The following is an 18,784-nucleotide window of genomic DNA, read 5'->3' as shown; positions in this document are numbered from 1 at the left end:
CTCATCCGTTGCCCCAAAGAACAGTCAACACAGGCCCACAAACTCAATATTTTAGTTCTGGATATGAAAACAACCCTCTGAGAAGAAAACTGGCAGGATTTCTCTCAAGGTTTAGGTAAAAAAATCAGATGGTCTATCTATCCTTACTATCAACAGGAAATTCATCTAGATTATGCCCCAGATTAATTTTGGTTTCCAGCTAAACAATGATGTTAGAGCAAAGATAAATTCATCTCTCCCTTTGACCAGAAGTGTTTTACAGTTTAAAGTCGGCATATGTAATTCTCAATCTGCAGAGAGGGTTTCTGCAGAGAGGGTTTCAGTCAGGAATTAGTGATGCATGCGATTAAGACACCACCAGGACTTTCACAGTTCAGATATATCTGATGACTTCAAGAACACACACAGAAGAGCATTTCGGAGGTTCAGAAATTAACTGTACTTCCCCTCTTTTTCTCCCTCATTTCAAATTTTTTATTGTGTTGATGTAATCAAGTGCCTATTTTCTTTTCCTCCCTATTCCCACCTCCCCCAGATGTTCCCTTTCAATTAATGCAAAATACTGCTACACTTTAGTCAATATTTATTGACACAGACAGAAACTCTGGCTGCCAACACACATTTTTCTATATTCTGGAACCTCGAGTTATTTTTATTTATTGTTTTTCACTGGCTTCTTTAATACACCAGCCCGCACACTTTGCTCCTCTAACACCAATTTACTTACTGTGCCTTGACCTTGGTCCTCACCCCCTCTCTCCTGCCTGGAATTCCCTCCCCTTTCATATCAGACAGACCGCTATTCTCTCCATCTTCCAAGTCTCACTAAAATCACATTTCCCTCAGGACTTCCCTGACTAACCTCTCATCACCCTAAGTCCCCCTTCTATGTGGCCCATACCCGTCCATATGTACATAAATGCAGTTTCTCAAAAAGGACTGAAAAAGAGTAAATGAATCTAATTCTCCTTGAAGTCCTAACAAAGGATTACCTACAGGTTTCTATTCACATTTGACATAGCTAGATGCTACAATCTAAAACTGAGGCTCATTTGTTCCTGAAATTCTATAATTCATCATTTTGAAAGTAATTCTGGCCACACAGAATGAGAAGCTTTCCTCGCATTTGGAAAGCTTACAGTGTTTCACATGCCCTACTCCATGGCTCATTATAATGAAATTTAGTTACATCATAAAAGAGAGGAGGTCTCACTTGTGTTATCAGTTGGAAGGCTTTAGCATATGTTAAAAGGTATGTGCAAAGACCATTTAGGGACATTTTGGCTGATTTAGTTTACGATAACTGCCCCTTCAAAAAAAGTGACAACCACCATGAAAGAAACTGTCTAACAGGTAAAACGAAATAATGATAAACTCCAGCACAAACGTTACCCCCCGGACTAAGATGTGCAGATCTAGAAAACTGTCATGTTTTCCTCTTTCAGGATAGTACTCCAATGCAACTAGACTAGGAACCTAAAAACCTGGACTTAGAGCTTAAGCTTGCTCTTTGGCTTGCTGAGTTACTGCATAACCTCAGAAAAGTCCATTTACAATGCTTTTAAATCCCTAGATATTCTGAGGTGAGACCCAATATGACACAGTCTCTAATGTACTTTGAGCTCGTTGGAAGGCGATTTATAAATGAATGCAAGGTTTTGTTATATTTACAAAACTTGCCACACACAATGCAAAGACACACAAATCCCAGCTGTAATTTCTCACTTCTGGTTTCGTTCACATGTTCTTAGATATAATAATGTTGGTATTTGTTAAGCGCTTACTATGTGCCGAGCACTGTTCTAAGCGCTGGGGTAGACATAGGGGAATCAGGTTGTCCCACGTGGGGCTCACAGTCTTAATCCCCATTTTACAGATGAGGGAACTGAGGCACAGAGAAGTGAAGTGACTTGCCCACAGTCACACAGCCGACAAGTGGCAGAGCTGGGATTCAAACTCATGAGCCCTGACTCCAAAGCCCGTGCTCTTTCCACTGAGCCACGCTGCTTCTCTATCAGTACTCAGAAAGCACCTTCTCCTCAAAGGTTCGACAGTGCACTTGGAAATTGGCAGGAATTACAATTCACTACAGTTGGTATCTTAGCTCCCGAAAGGTTGGTGGCTGCACGGACATGCAAGACCATTAAGCTTCTCTTAATAAGGATTCCTCAGAGAGAGAAAGAGGCTGAAAAAAATGAGAAGGAAAAAAAAGAGTTCAACGAAAGATGTGAAAGAACAAAAAGAAAATGCAACAAAACAAGAAGCCATTTTGACGGTCCGAGTAGTAATGAAAAAATCCTACCCTACCACCAATTAGTATGTACTGGAAGTGTCAAGCAAAGTCTTCATTAGGGAAGAAGGTAGAGCCCCCCCTCTTTTTTTAAATGGCATGTTAAGCGCTTAGTATGTGCCAGGCACTGAAGTAGATACAAGCTGATCAGGTTGGACACAGTCCCTGTATCACATAGGGCTCCCTGTCTTGATTCCCATTTTACATAAGAGGTAACTGAGGCAGAGCAGTGTTTTGCCCAAGTTCACACAGCAGACATATGATGGAGCCGGGATTAGAACTCAGCCTGGGCTCCCTAAATGCTTCTATTCTTGAAATTACTGCAGAACCAGGTCCAAGTGTGGAACGTACAGAGTAAGCTCCTATTCCACCTCCCTGTCCCACTCAGTCAATTGTATTTACTGAGAGTTTACTCTGTGCAGAGCACTGTAGTAAGCGCTGGGGAGAGTACAATATAACAGAGTTGACATACAATCCCTGCCTACAGAGAGCTTACACTCTAGAGGGGTAGACGGACATTAATATAAAGAAATAAATTATGGATATGTACCTAAGTGCTTTGGGGCTGAGGGAAGAGTGAATAAAGGGTTCAAATCCAATTGAGGCACAGAAGGGACTGGGAGAAGAAGACATAATCAGGGAAGGCCTCTCGGAGATGTAGGCTTCGAAGGCATGGAGAGTGATCGTCAGTTGGATATGAAGTGGGAGACGCGTAGGCAGCGAGATAGGCGAGATCAAGGTACAGGGAGAAGTTGGGCATTAGAAGAGCAAATAGTGGGGGCTGGGTTGAAGTAGGAAATCAGGGAGATAAAGCAGGAGGGGGCAAAGGGATTGAGTGCCTTAAAGCCTATGGTAATGAGTTTTTGTTTGATGCGGAGATGGATGGGCAACCACTGGAGGTTCCTGAGGAGCGGGAAAATATGGACTGAACGGTTTTGTAGAAAAATTATCTGGGCAGCAAAGCGAAGTGCAGACTGAAGTGGGGAGAGACAGGAGGCAGGGTGGTCGGCAAGGCGGCTGACGTAGCAGTCAAGGCGGGATAGGATAAGTCTTTGGATTAATTTGGTAGCAATCTGGAATGGAGAGGAAAGTGCAAATTTTAGCTATGCTGTGAAGGCTGAACTGACAGGCTCTGGTGACAGAGTGAATACGTGGGTTGAATAAGAGAACTGAACTGAGGATAACGCCAAGGTTACAGGCTTGTGAGACAGGGAGGATGGTGCTGCCATCTACAGTGATGGGAAGTCAGGGGGAGGAGTGGGTTTGGGTGGGAAGATGAAGTTCAGTTTTGGACACGTTGAGTCTGAGGTGTTGGCGGGACATCCAAGTAGAGATGTTTTGAAGGCAGAAGGAAATATGAGACTGCAGAGGAGAGAATGAATTTCCAAAAATCCATTTAATATACTGTCCTCAGACGGAGGATGTATCCAATATTCAACTGATAACAGATATAACACTTGATCTTAGCCAAAAAGTTAATAGTACTAGTATTAAGCGTTTACTACGTGCAAAGCACAGTACGAAGGAACAATAAGGAAGAGTCTCTGCCCTTCAGAGCATTTTCCATCTAAGAATATGGGAGGGAGGGAGGTTGGCAACCTAAGTAAGGAAGCTCCTTGAGGTCCGGGATTGTGTCTACTTACTGTCCTGTACCTTCTCAAGCACTCAGTAGTGTTGTGCACACAGTAAGCGCTAATCAATATCGCTGAGAGATGAACCAAAAAAACCCCGCTAATAATAATGGTACTTGTTAAGTCTTTACTATGTGCCAGCACTGTTCTAAGCCCTGGGGTAGATACAGGTTAATCAGGTAGGACACATTTCCTGTCCTACATTAATGTTTAATTTAATGTTGGTATTTGTTAAGCGCTTACTATGTGCAGAGCACTGTTCTAAGCGCTGGGGTAAACACAGGGGAATCAGGTTGTCCCACGTGGGGCTCACAGTCTTAATCCCCATTTTTTACAGATGAGGGAACTGAGGCACAGAGAAGTTAAGTGACTCGCCCACAGTCACACAGCTGACAAGTGGATGGGGCTCGCAGTCTTAATCCCCATTTTACAGATGAGGTAACTGAGGTCCAGAGAAGTAAAATGACTTGCCTAAGGTCACACAGCGGACATGTGGCATCGCAGGGATTAGAACCCAGGTCCTTCTGACTTCCAGACCTGTGCTCTATACATAAGCCAATTCAAAGATGATGATAAGCTTGAGAGGAGAAGCAGGATTCCACGGCTCAGACCAATTGCCACAGAAGCCACGGAGGTCACAGCTACAACCGGGATGGAGTGCACTATTATTGTTCAAATCTTCCAGGGCTGGAACAGAGGCCAATAGAAGTCCTGGGGGCACGGAGATAGGGCACTGCCGTGCAGTCAGGCCCCGCATGTTGGATATGAAGAGACCTGACGAAAGCTCACATGCTAGTCAGGACTTGAAGCCTGCCATCTCCACTCTTTTCTCTTTCTTCCTTTTTTTCTTGTGAATAAAAGCCCTGCCAAAACCATCAGAAGAATTACATTTTCTGCATATTTTTCCTTTTTGCTTTGGCTTCTGGTTTGCTGTAGAAGAGTGACTGCCAGTTCTGATGCTGCAAGCCTAGGAAAACCTAATTTTGGGGTTGAGGAAGATTACATTCCACAGTATTTGTGGAGTGCTCACTCTGTGCCAAGCACTTTACTAAGCACTGGGAGAGTGAACAATCGAGTTAGTAGAATTCTGTCACTCAATAGCAACCAATCACCGAAGAAATTATTATGAGCCAATACGAGCTAATCATGAGCCCATCTCAAGAACAGTCAACAGGCCTGAATTATGCCCAAGGCTCTACTACACTGCTTGCCTGCCAAACTCACTGAACCAAAAATTCTTTAGCTGCCCTTTCAGGGTGTGTATGTTTGCATACTTATATGTGTACACACATACACACACAAACACACAAACCTTTGTTTCCTAAACACTTCTCTCAATCCTTAAAAAACCAAAACTTATTTTACTCTTTGCAGTGAAAAGATTAAAATGAACAAAACTCCACGTTAATCTATCACTAGCAATCACTGTTGATTTTAGCAGACAGATTAACCTTTGGTAAACTGATCACCATTAAAGAGAGCTTTCAAAGTGTCTTTCTGACTGAATTATTGAGGTTGGTTTTTGCTTCTATCAATCCCGAGCCAAGAGTGCAACAAGAGCTCAATTGGCAGAGTTTGGAAGGTAGAAGAAAACGTAAAGGGCATAAAACAGTCTTATACTAAAATAAGATTTCTTCCTCCTCCCTGGGAAGCAAAACTGGGCTTTCAGGTTCCAGGGTTGGGCGGGAATATAATTCAATGCAATCTGGTGCCAGGTAACTGTGCCAGCCCACATTCCAGGCTGGTAGCACGATGCCCAACGTCTGACAGGTTGGCACCCTTACACTGGTTGAAGTGGTCCGCCCCCAGGTGGGAAACATTGCAAATCTTGTTCTTTGGAATCATTTTAGGCAACATGCTGCTTCTTGAGGTCTTAGAATAATTATCCTAGTGGAATTTCGTTGGAACCCTCGAAAACTATTCCCTGCGGTTTCCCCACTCAACTCAAAACTCTTCAATCAGTTGTCCTACATGATGGCGGTTTTTTTTCTTTTTTTTCCCCCTTTTTCATGGCATTTGTTAAGCACTTACTATGTGCCAGGCACTGTACTATGTGCTAGGGTGGATACAGATAGAGCAGATAGAGCACGTGCCTGGACGTCAGATAGTCATGAGGAATAATCCCAGCTCTGCCACTTGTCTGCTGTGTGACCCTGGGTAAGTCACTTAACTTCTCTGTGCCTCAGTTACCTCTTCCGTAAAACGGGAATGAAGACTGTGAGTCCCAGTAGGACAGGGACTGTGTCCAACTGGATTTGCTTGTACCCATTCCAGTGCTTAGTTCAGAGCTTGGCACACAGTAAGCGCTTAATGAATACCACAATTATTATTATTATTACAAGCAAATGAGGATGGACACAGTCCATGTCCCACATGGAGCTCACGACTTTTATCCCCGTTTTACAGATGAGGTAACAGGCACAGAGAAGTAAAGTGACTTGCTGAAGGTCAAACAACAGACTAGTGGCAGCACAGGAATTAGAACCCAGGTTCTTCTGACTCCCAGGCACATGCTCTATTCGCTAGGCCACACTGATTTTCCATATATAGTTCCTATATTTGCAGTGGTGGTTGGAATGAGACTCATATTTAAGCCTCAAGGGAATTTGCCTTCTTCATCTGAAAAAGGCTCTAGAAAGTCAGTCATTACTATATAATAAGGGATGACTTCCCAAATCTTGTTAGCCAGCTGGATAAGGATGATGTATTTTAAAGGTTTATTTAGCTGAAAATAAACTCCTTCCTCCCCCACCTCAGCCTGTTAAATTGAAAGTTTCACAGAGGATCAAAATCGTAATTGGACAGACTTGTTGCAGCCTTGAGCACAGCTGCGTAGAATATGTTGAACAGCCCCAGCCTTATTTTACTCCATCAATGATAGGCAATGGATCTGACAAGGCTCCTGGACACCTTAGTTTTGAAGGTTTAAGAGTTTCTGTATGAAATTTCATATTAAGGATCACGCTTATGTCTTAAATAAATAAAATGGAATGTTTCTACAGAATAAGACCATTACAAGTTAGAACTCTTACTTTCTATGCAATCCATGAAACTTTATTAGGGGAACGATTCTTCCTCTTCAAATGTGGAAGTTCACTAATTTTTTGATGGAGAAGGCTTTATTTTTAACCGCTTTTCAAATTCCCCCCAAATGATGACTATTTTGGGGATCCGCAAATTACGTGCTGCTGTTACTCCCAGAAGAGTGATGTTTAATTTGCTTCTATTTTTTCCTCATATTCTCCAACCTTATTCCTCAGCCCCATGAATGTCAATGGTACTGCTGAACTCCAAGGACATGGATTTTCAAATTGTTATCGTCTCCATATTTCTAGGAGCTCAAGGTAATTTTCCAATGGAAACTAATAAGTGGTTTGTGCCTTCATCTTTCAAAACCACTTTGGAGCAGTTTGCTTCTCACAGCAACCATATGGGCTGTGATTTTGGCCAAATTGAATGATTAAATCATGTTAGGAGGTCTACAATGAATAGTTTTGGAACCTTATTTGGGCTATGTGGTTGATGTAAATCTAACACTATGATTCTCAAATGCCCAATTCACTTGAGGATTGAATCCACCATGCTTTAAATGGTGTGGGTTTTGAGGTCAACTGACTAATGACTGTCCCCTTTCTATAGTTTATAATGCAGTTCATTGGCTCTGAGTTTTCCTAAATGAAGTTACAAGGAGGTGCTAAACTAGGGAAAAAAATAATTAAAAGAGATCAATGAAATGTAAATGAAAAAATATTATCTCCTGATAAAGTACGTTGTATTAACACGACTGGGTAGAGAAAGAAAAGCACAATTTATTCAGTTAAGGATCATTAGTTACTAGGGTTAAGGGACCTAAGGGTTAGGAAACCACAATAAAACTGTGGATTTCTCACCCCCACTCCGCCATATTGTTTTTACAGGCAAGTCAACTGAGTTTTGAACACATCTACAAAGCTAGGATACAGTAGAAGTATAAACCAGATAATGCTCCCTTAGAACTCAGAGCAAGCTACAATCCCATTTCTACTCTAATCAACATTTCATCAACACTGAAGCACACTTTTTAAGACCATCCTTTCTTTAAAATACTTCACAATCACTTTGCTTTTCTCTACATCTCTGAAAGGCATGATAAATGATTACCCTCAATTTAGAGGGAGAAAATTGAAGCACAAAGAGATTAAGCAGCTTGCCTAAGGTCATAGGCAAGTCAGTAAAGATGAGAACAACCTGAATTTAAGAACCGAAAGCACATATTCAACCAAGGTATGCTACACCACAGACAACAAATAGGGTGAAGTGATTGGTCAATGCAATAAAACCTCCAGCAGCCTGTGGCCAACAATGAATTCAGTAGATTATTGAAAATTAAAAATCAATCACTTAGCATCAAATGGTTTTAAGGGCCTTCTGTGAAGAGTATCTGAGTAGCTCACATCTCCAACCCATTTCTCAAAAACAGCTGCTGAGATCAATTCTGCTTTTTTCCATTTTCGGTGCAGGCCATTAAAAGGACCGGTTATGATTTCCACCTTTGGGCTACTCATGTAGCTTTTGAAATGATATTTTTATAGGTGGAGGTTATTTATATTTGAGGTAAGAAAAATATGTTCATGGAAAACAAACCCCGCTAAAGGCATCAAGTGTATAAAAATATCGAACTCTTGAAACTGTCCAGGGGTGGAATAAAATGCCACTTAGTCATAAATGGGAAGAAATTAAACTTGGGACAAAGATTTGTTTCTCAACTTCAATCCATTATTGATTAGCAGGTGCATTAACTGAGTACCTGCTGAATGCAAGCCCTTGGAAGAGTACAACAGAAGAAAACCCACTCCCTGCCCTCCAGGAATTTGCAATCTAAGCAGGGAAAAGAGGGCAAGTAGGAATAGGAGGAAGAACAAGGATAGAGCAGGAAGTAGTACAAATATATCAGGATGAAATAATAATTGAATGCACAAATATAAATATATACAAATAAATAAAAATATGCTTAAGTGCTGTGGATAGGAACAATACAATATTAAGAACAGGTGCTACCAAGAAATTATTCATTTCTTTCTTCGCAAGGTTCAGGATTCTAAATGGTGCTTGTGATACTATGGCTCAAGACCATCACTGCAACTGTGTCATTAAAATGGAGTTTAGCTCTGTAAAACTAAACATGATTGACAAAAAAGGAAACTCTTGTAGGGTATCAATCTATACAATTAAAATAAAATCTCATACGCTTCCATCTCAAGCTTCCATTTGTTTTCCAAGGCAAATACATTCAGATATTGTACCAATTTTGATTCAACCCTCAATGGCAATAGTAATCCAAAGAAGTCATGTAGATTCTTTCACAGTACCATATTTTTCTGAAGGACTAAACACAGTGAACACAACAAATACTTATTGGAAACACTAGTTAAATAGTTGACGCTCCCAGTCCATATCTAGTGGAGTTTGTTTAAGATTTATAATATGCCATACACTGTACTAAGTACTGGGAAAGTACAACCGAAAACTGATTCAGGTCTAGTCCCTGGCCAAGACAGGACAAGAACAAGACAGATAAGAACAAGGAAGGAATAAAAGTGCCTTATCCTTTATTTAAGTGTTAATAAACAGAAACTCCTTACCACTGACTTTAAAGCCCTCAATCACCTCATCCCCTCCTACCTTATCTTGCTGCTTCTGTACTCTAACCCAGCACATTCACTTTGCTCCTCTAACCCCAACCTACTCACTGTACCTCGATCTCCTCTATCTTGTTGCCGACCTCTCGCCCACGTCCTGCCTTGGGCCTGGAGCTCCCTCCCATTTCATATCCAACAGACCACTCTCCCTGCCTTCAAAGTCTTGTTAACATCACATATCCTCTAATCAATCATATTTATTGACTGCTTACCATGAGAAGAGCACTGTACTAAGCACTTGGGAGAGTACAATATAACAGAGTTGGTAGACACATTCTCTGCCCACAATGGGCTTACTGTGTAGATGAACCTCCAAGAAGCCTTCCCTGACTATCCCATGAATACAGAGTCCAAAAATGCAATTTGGTGACATTCACGCAACTTGTACTCACAGAATTCTACCCAGCTATATGGAATAAGAAAATTTCACAAGAGCAGAGAAGGAGTGTCTTAAAATTGTGATATTCACAGTCAGTCAAATTCTAAGTAGATAAAGATAGAGCATTTTCATTTCCCCTACTATGGTCAAGCACCATTTTCTTTCTTCACCTTCCCCGTTGAGAGCCTGGGCTCTAAAATTTCTAAACGGCCTCTGTGCGTCAGACTAATAGCCTAGAAAAACATTAGGATTAGCCTGTTAAATGGTACCAGTTTCTTTCAAATTTGTGACGCCATCAGTTTCTTCTCACTACTCCATCACTCAAAACAAAAAAGCGGGGAGAATTGGGGAGAAGGGGGAAAAGGGAAAAAAAAGAGGAAAGGGAGAGGGAAGAAAAAGGATGAAAGGAACTCATCAGGCTATAGGGGTGAGCCGGGGAACCATGGGATGTGATGGTGGGGAAAAGGTGAAGGATGAAGGACAGAGGGCTAGCTACCCCTGAGGACCCAAAAACCAAATGGCTTCAACCGTCACAGTACCAATTCCGGGGGAGGGGAACTGGGTCTATGAGGTCTATGCAGTTGTTGTAGCTCAACCAAGTAGGTGTTGTTTCCAGAGACAAATCCATTTGCTCCTCCAGCGTCTTGGTCCAGAGTTTGGATCCAAGCTGCCAGATGATTCGTGGAAGCGGCAGGTCTTTCAGTCATGGCGGTTTGAAGTCTGCCACGGATATTGTCAGAAAACCCCGGCGCTTCGGCAGCAAGTTCACAGCCAGCTGGGAGTGGAAGTAAAGTCGTTTCCATGTCTTAAACCTTTCATTCGGCTCTTCCCTATGACAGCTGGAAGGTGTCTATGTCCAGCCACTGACAGTCTTGTGAAATTGGATGAGAAGCCTTCCAGGTGAAATAACTGCCTACTTCTGGTCTACATAATATAAAATGATCCTCTTGACTCTAAAGCATAAACCCCAGGCCCCCCCTCCATGCCCCCACCGGTGACTGGGATCCAGGAAACAAGAAGAGAAGGATAATTTCCAGATTAATATGCCACTTCAGGGAAGAAGCCCAGAGGTGTATGAGGATGATTTTTTTCTTGAGTCATTAAAATCCAGGCATTAGTGAATGTCCTCACTATGTTCTTCTGGCCACAAATACTGTGACCAGGAAAAGCGCTTTTCCAGGTCAAAGTTCTGAGGCTGCTACTTTCAGTTTACAAAGAGGCTTAGTGACCTCAGTTAGCATTCAGAGGGACTCCAAGATAGGGTGTGGCTGATCTTAAATTTAAGCAGACAATTCAAAAACTGTGGGATAAATAAAGGTCACTGGGAACAGATTCATCCTCAAAAGAGGCCAGAACAATCAGGCCATCTGACCAGTTTGGTCCAGTTACACTAGCTTTCTAGCCAATCTTGAATTCTTGGTCTTTTGGTTGCCAGACTATGAAAGTGGGAGTTGATAGGTTGGGAAGAGGCACTGAAATATTCCATCAAGATGGGGATCATCTCCTTGATTAGTCAGACCTCCCATGAGCTTAAAGATTTTTTTTTTTTCAAAAATGGTATTTAAGTACTTACTGTATGCCAGGCAATGTACTAAATGGGGTAGATACAAGCTAATCAGGCTGGACACAGTCCCATGTGGGGCTCAGTCAATCTCCATTTTATATATGAAGTAACTGAAGCATAGAGAAGTTAGGTGATTTGCCCAAGATCACAGCAGACAAATGGCAGACCTGGAATTGGAATCCAGGTCCTTCTGACTCCCAGGCCTGTGCTCTATCCACTAAACCATGCTGCTTCTCATTGAGCTTCACTTCTGCCATGACCAGTGAGGTGCTAATAAAATCTTTGTTTTTCATAAAGTTCTTTCAGCCCGCTTGGTTAATAATGAAAAAACACACAGGAACATTCCCCGCTAACTCTAAGGTTAAAATATTCTAAAGTAAAAACATGTTGGTTCAGGCTTTTCTACACATCGTGTGTTCAGGTAAAACACCAGTGGAAAGAAATGCCTTTCTCTCGGTCTCATTTCACCGACTGAAGTCCAGCTCATTGACTAAAACACATCCAAACCTGTGCCAACCAATTCCTAAATTATAAACTGAGAGTAGATCTGCTGCAATAAAATACTTTGAATATTAGATGTTTAGAAAAGCATCATGTCATTTTTGAACAAAATTCTTTTTAAAAATTCAAGAAAAGGAAAGACCTGCTTTCCAAACAAGTCAAAGCTAAACATTATCAAGAGAAAAACTCTCCCAAAGGCCACTGATGTTCAGAAAGTACAGCATAAAATGGAATTTTCAAAGTACCATCTTTAGGCTTGAGAATCCAGTGGGAAAGAGCCCAGGCCTGGGAGCCAGAAGACTTGGGTTCTAATCCCAGCTTTGCCACTTGTCTGCTGTATGTCCTTGAGCAAAGTCACTTCTCTGGACCTCAGTTACCTTATCTGTAAAATGGAATTAAATCCTCCTCCCTCCAATTTAGAGTATGAGTCTCAGTTGGGACATGGACTGTGTCCAGCCAGATGATCTTGTATCTCTCCCAGAGTTTAGAATAATGGTGACACATAGTAAGCATTTAAACACAATGAAAAAAAAATCTCAAAATGGCATAATCACAGTGGGCTGAAGAATTAGAAGAGGAAAAAAATATATTAACTCTAAATTGAAGTTTGGGGTAGAGTATGAAAGGAGGTGAGTGAAACAAGTTAAAAATGGAAATTTCACTGTTCTTCTATCATGATGTCAAGAGTAAAATCAGCAAATCATGATCCAAATCATGTACCTTAAGAAGTGGCGTGGCTTGGAAGAACCTGGGAGTCAGGGAACCTGGGTTCTAATTCCAGTTCTTCCACTTGCACTTTGCGTGACCTTGGGCAAGATATTTAACATCTTGGTACCTCAATTTCCTAATCTGTAAAACAGGGACTCAATACCTGTTCTCCCTCCCCCTTAGACTATGAACCCCAAGTGGGACTGCCTGACCTGATTATCTTGTATCTACCCCAGAGTTTGGCACATAGTATGTGCTTAGCAAGTATCCATTATCATTCCTATCATTATTATAAACTAACACTGGAACTCCCAAAGGGAGAGAAGCCCCAATTTCTTGTTTACTAGTTGTCAACTTGGCAAAGTCAAAAGAATTTAATATCAAGTTTTGATCTTTCAAAAAACAAGAATAATGTAGAATTCTAAAAACATATTAACATAAAACCATTAGAAATATTAATCAAAAGGCAAAATAAGACTAAGATCTCAAATGCCCAAAGCTAAATCGATCTCTTTGTTTCTTATCTGATTTTATAAATGCCTTTACAATGTAAAGAAAACCCTGAAAACTCTTAATAATAAAGTCAGTGTTTATTAGTTAATGGAAAATTTTGCTGGATCAGACCATTTTATAGCAGCCTACAGCAGTTTACTTTTCAGCCAATGCTATTGACAATCTTCCTAGTACACTGTAATGACTAAATGCAAACTGAATCAAAAATAAATTTGATAAGCAATAGCCTTACGGACCAAAGAGGCTGGCATCTGAAGGAGCACAGGAGGGAAGGTGCTGAACAATGAATATTTTCTGTTACCAATAGATCTGCCAAAAGAAAGGAGGATATTGTTTCTAAGCATGGGCCTCTCTACTAGGCCACTGGGTTTCTAGTACTGATGAATAATGAAAAGAGTGTCTGACTCACAAAGGGGAAAGCGTGGGGGCAGGGGGGAATGCTCAACAATTTCAGTATCTATTTTCAAAGACCCTTCTGATCAGGAATTTCTAATCCAAAAAACCAACGATGGAAACAATGTTAAGGATCCTACTAACAGGCTGAGATCATCTCCTGCCTTCATTTAACGGGAAAAAGAAAATACTATGATGTGTGAACTAGAAGATTCCTAATATAGGGAGAGGACTACCAGCATTCAATTATTCAGGTCTCCAATTGCAGATAAGAAGAAATTTGTGAGAGACGTAAATGGGCTGGAGAAAAAAGCAAGTATCTCTTCCTTTTCCAGAAAGAGAAGGAATTTAATTTTGAAAGATCTGGCAGCGCAAACTGATAATCAGTAGAATGGGATCCTCCTCGCACCCAATTATATGGTGACCTGCTTCACTGCTGATCCATTCTGAACCACGCGGGTTTGTTATAATACACTTTGCAATCTACTTCCTTAAAAGTCTCTATCTCGGTGTGCCTGCCCAGACTCAATATACCTGGAAGTGCTGTGAGTGGCTTTTGCGACAAAGCTGCTTATCATGATCGAACATTGCAGAGTTTAACCGAATTAATTTTTTCTCCAGTAAAAGTGCTTCGTGGGCCTAATGAACTCATGAAAAAGGTAGATGTATACAACATCCCCTTTAAATGCCTTCCATGGGTAACATGGCAAAGTATGATTAAACAACCCAAAAGTCTAGGGGACACAATAGTGACCGATCTCTAGTTCTTTGTATTTTCAACTGTATCAACACTGGCTGTAAACTCAATTTCTCAAATGCACAGATTCCCTTTCCCGGTCTGTACCTTATACAAAAGCACCCCAAGCTAAACAAGCATACCCACCACGGCTAGCCTAGTTTAAAAAAGAAAGAAAAGGGAAGATCATTCAAAATCTATAGTTGTCCTCATTATTTGAGGACAACACTGATGGTGACATTCACCCATGACTGCTTGTGTGACTGAAGAGGCCAATGTGAGATGCTCAATCCTGGCCACCTTGGGGCACAAAAAAGCCTGTCCTTTGTGCAGTCTTTTTTTTCAGCTGGAATGCAGCATTGTTTGAGGCTCGGTTTTAATGTGTAATTAAAATGTGTCCTCTGTCCTCCTTGCTTTCGGCTTTCAGTTTCAGCTCTCAATATAGCGGTTGTTTTGGATATTCTGTTGTCACCACTGCCCCCTCACGTACCATCCCCCGCAGCATAGCTGTGCCGACGAGCTTTGATGCTGACTATGAGACTGACGACATTCCAGAAGCCCTGATAAATCCACTCCTCTCCATTCCACAACTTGTCCATGTACAAGTAGTACACCTACTTTCTGTACATATTCTCCAATACTTGCGGCGAAACACTGAATTGAATCAGTACTTTCCAATATTATCAATACATTTCACACCTCAAAAGGTGAGGGTGACTCCTTCGTACCTCATCAAAACTCTAGCTCCCTCCCTTCTTCCCTCCCTAACAGCCATCTTCAACCATTTACTCACTAATGGCTTCTTTCCCACTGCATTTAAACATGCCATGTCTCCCTTATCCTAAAAAAACCCTCCCTTGAACCCACGGTTTCCCTCCAGTTATCGCCCCATCTTCCTCCTACCACTCCTCTCCAAACTACCTGAGTGAGTGGTCTACATCCGCTGTCTCAAATTCCTCTCCTCCAATTCTCTCCAATCTGACTTCTGTCCCCTTACTCCACAAAAACCACCCTCTCAAAGGTCACCAATGATCTCCTTCTTGCCCAACCAACGGCCTCTACTCTTCTTATCTCTCTGGCCATTCATTCTCAGTCTCCTTCACAGCCTCCTCCTCTGCCCCTGACCTCCTGTGGGGTCCCTTAAGGTTCAGCTCTGGGTCTCCTTTTATTCTCCGTCTACACCCACTCACTTGGAGAACTCATTCATTTGCATGGCTTCAACTACCACCTCTGTGCGGATGATACCCAAATCTACATCTCCAGCCCTATCTCTCTCCCTCTCTATAGTTTCACATTTCCTCCTGCCTTTAAAACATCTCTACTTGGATGTCCTCCCGTCACCTCAAACTTAACATGTCCAAAATAGAACTCCTTATCTTCCCACCAAAATCTTGTCCTCCCCCCGATTTTCCCATCACTGTAGATGGCACCACCATCCTGTCTCACGAGCCCGTAATCCTGATGCTTTCCTCGACTCCTGTCATTCAACCCACATATTTGATCCGTCTCTAAATCCTGTCTGTCCCACCTTCACAACATCGCTAAAATCTGCCATTTCCCTTCCATCCAAACGGCTTCCGCGTTAACACAATCACGCATCCTATCCTGCCTGGATTACTCCATCAGCCTCCTTTCTAACCTCCCAGCCTCCTGTCTCTCTCCACTCCAATCCATACTTCACGGATCACTTTTCTATAAAAACAAATGTTCGGGAATGTCAACCTGCTCCTCAAAAAATGCCAGTGGTTCCCCATCCACCTCTGCATCACACAAAAATTCCTCACTACTGGCTTTAAAGGATTCCACCACCTTGCCCTCACCTCACCTCTCTTTTCTCCATCTACAACCCAGCCCGCACCCTTCACTCCTCTAATACTAACCATATCACTGTGCTTCCATCTCACCTGCCTCACTGCCGAACCCTAGCCCTCGTCCTGCCTCTGGCCTGGAACGCCCTCCCTCCTTAAATCCGACAATCACTCTCCCCGCCTTCAAAGGCTTATTGAAGGGACATCTCCTCCAAGAGGCCTTTCCAGACTAAGCCTCACTTTTCCTAATCGTTGGCTCTCTTCGGAATCACTCTGACTTGCTCCTTTTGCTCTTCCCCCTTCCCAGTCCACAGCACTTATGTACCTATCTGTAATTTTATTTATTTGTATTGATGCCTGTCTCCCCCCTCTAGACTGTAAGCTTGTTGTGGGCAGGGGATGTGACTGTTTATTGTAGTACTGTACGCTCCCAAGCACTTAATACAGTGCTCTGCACACAGTAAGTGCTCAATAAATATGACTGACTGAATGAACTGAATGTTGAAAGTTGAATAATTCCCAAAACATCAAAAGACAAATGTTCTATGACACAGCTCTGAATTTGAGCAATTATGAGTCTTTTCATCTTCGCTAATTTATATTTTTTAAGATCTTTAGAACCCAAACTAATAAAGGGTCACAGCATAACTAAGACAAAGGATTGATTTTTCTATAAGAATACATCAAACACTTTTCTTCTTAAAAATGTTTGCATTAAACCTTATGCATTAGAGCCATTCCAAAACTTTCAGCAAATGCAATCAAACTAGAACAAACGGGAAACAGAGAATACATTATACTGATTCTGGAATAACGGTAGACTCCTCTTCATGCATTACAAACATTAATGAGCACAGTACTTCGTTGCCTACCAGTTAGTTGAAAAAACTATGATAGCGATAGGGCGGCAGGACACTGTACTGCTTTGGAAAGTAAAGGAGATACAAAATAATCAAGACTGGGAAAAGACAAGGTTGCCTGTGTAATTTTTAACTACAGTAGACCACTTTCTTATTTTCATCACTGATTGATATACTTTTAAAGACTCTACCTTTTTAATTTATGCACTCTAATCCCCAAACACTCCGTGACCAAATGCATTACACTATTAGCAGTTATGTTTTCTTTCCTCCCCAAATCTGCTGAAGAAAATCTTCATTTAATAATTAACTTTGACATTTAGTAGAGTACTTTTTACCACAAAACTATATCTGCAAAGGAATTCACAACTTTATGGCTTAGGAGAAGAGAATAAAAACACGGGGAAAAAAAAACCACTAGCAAAATAGCCAGAAATATCACCAAAAATCATTTTTCTGCTATGTGACCTTGGACAAGTCACTTAATTTCTCTCCGCCTCAGTTACCTCATCTGTAAAATAGAGGCTAAGACTGTGAGCCTTACGTTCATTAATTCAATCGTTATTTTTGGAGCGCTTACTGTGTGCAGAGCACTGTACTAAGAGCTTGGAAAGTACAATTCAACAACAAAGAGCAATATTCAGCAATAAATCCCTGCCCACAATGGGCTTACAGTCTATGTGGGACAGGGACTGTGTCTACTGCCTCCTGCCTAACCCGACATCAAAAAGTCACTGCATAATATGTGCAACTCAGGGATACTTCCTGCACTGATTGCTGATATATCCCAGTACCCATAAACTCTGTTCTTGAGGGTAAATCTAGTCACTAGGGGAGCAACATGGCTCAGCGGATAGAGCAAGGGCCTGGGAGGCAAGATGATCTGGGTTCTAATCTCGGCTCCACCACTTGTCTGCTATGAGACCTTAGGTAAGCCACTTATCTTCTCTGTCTCTCAGTTCTCTCATCTGTAAAATGGGGATTAAGACTGTGAGCCCTTTGTAGGACAGGGATTGTGTCCAACCCGATTATCTTTTATCTACCCCAGGACTTAGAACAGTGCCGCCTGCCACATAGTAAGCGCTTAGCAAATACCATAATTATTATTAGACCTAAATCAATTCCCGCCCTACTTCCCTGGCTCGGTCCCGGCTCCCTTCCGACTCTCCCAAATGACCACATCCTGAAGTCACCCTCGCTTCCCTTCTCCCTATCTCACGTCCCAGTGAGTTTTTATAAGTTTATATGTTTACACTATCCCTGATAATGACGATAAGCACTCAGTACAGGGCTCTGCACACAGTAAGTGCTCGATAAATACCTCCGATGACTGATGAGGATGACGGGTGTTCCGCCACATGTCTCCATCTAGTTTTCCACTTGTAGCTCCACCTAGCTGCCCTCCGCCTCTGGGATCAAGGATGAGTCGGGAAGGATGGGGGCAAGGGCTGTTTTGAGGAGCACAGGGGCCAAGACCGGTACAAGGTCCCTTCCTGTCCCTTCCCCGTTTCCGGTTTGCTCTCCGGGACTGCAGCAGGGGAAGGAGAGGGGTGACGCAAGAGTGCTGATGGCCACGGCCACACCAATAATAATTAATAATAATTATGGTATATGTTAAGCGCTTACTATGTGCCAGGCACTGTACTAAGCACTGGTGTGGATACAAGCAAAGAGGTTGGTCACACGTTCTTTCCCATCTGGGGCTCACGATCTCAACAACCAT

At 42.0% G+C, this 18,784-nt stretch overlaps 1 protein-coding gene and 1 pseudogene across 3 annotated transcripts in view; both read right to left on the bottom strand.

Moving 5' to 3' along the window:
• The window catches only part of SMURF1 (SMAD specific E3 ubiquitin protein ligase 1), an 87,293-nt gene that overhangs the window by 32,772 nt on the left and 35,737 nt on the right, over window positions 1-18,784 (bottom strand). The window lies entirely within an intron of this gene.
• On the bottom strand, window positions 3,662-3,778 carry LOC114809872 (annotated as a pseudogene).

This window comes from Ornithorhynchus anatinus, chromosome 2 (genome assembly GCF_004115215.2).
Source record: "Ornithorhynchus anatinus isolate Pmale09 chromosome 2, mOrnAna1.pri.v4, whole genome shotgun sequence".
NCBI lineage: Eukaryota > Metazoa > Chordata > Mammalia > Monotremata > Ornithorhynchidae > Ornithorhynchus > Ornithorhynchus anatinus.
This window is presented reverse-complemented; position numbering and strand designations above follow the sequence as displayed.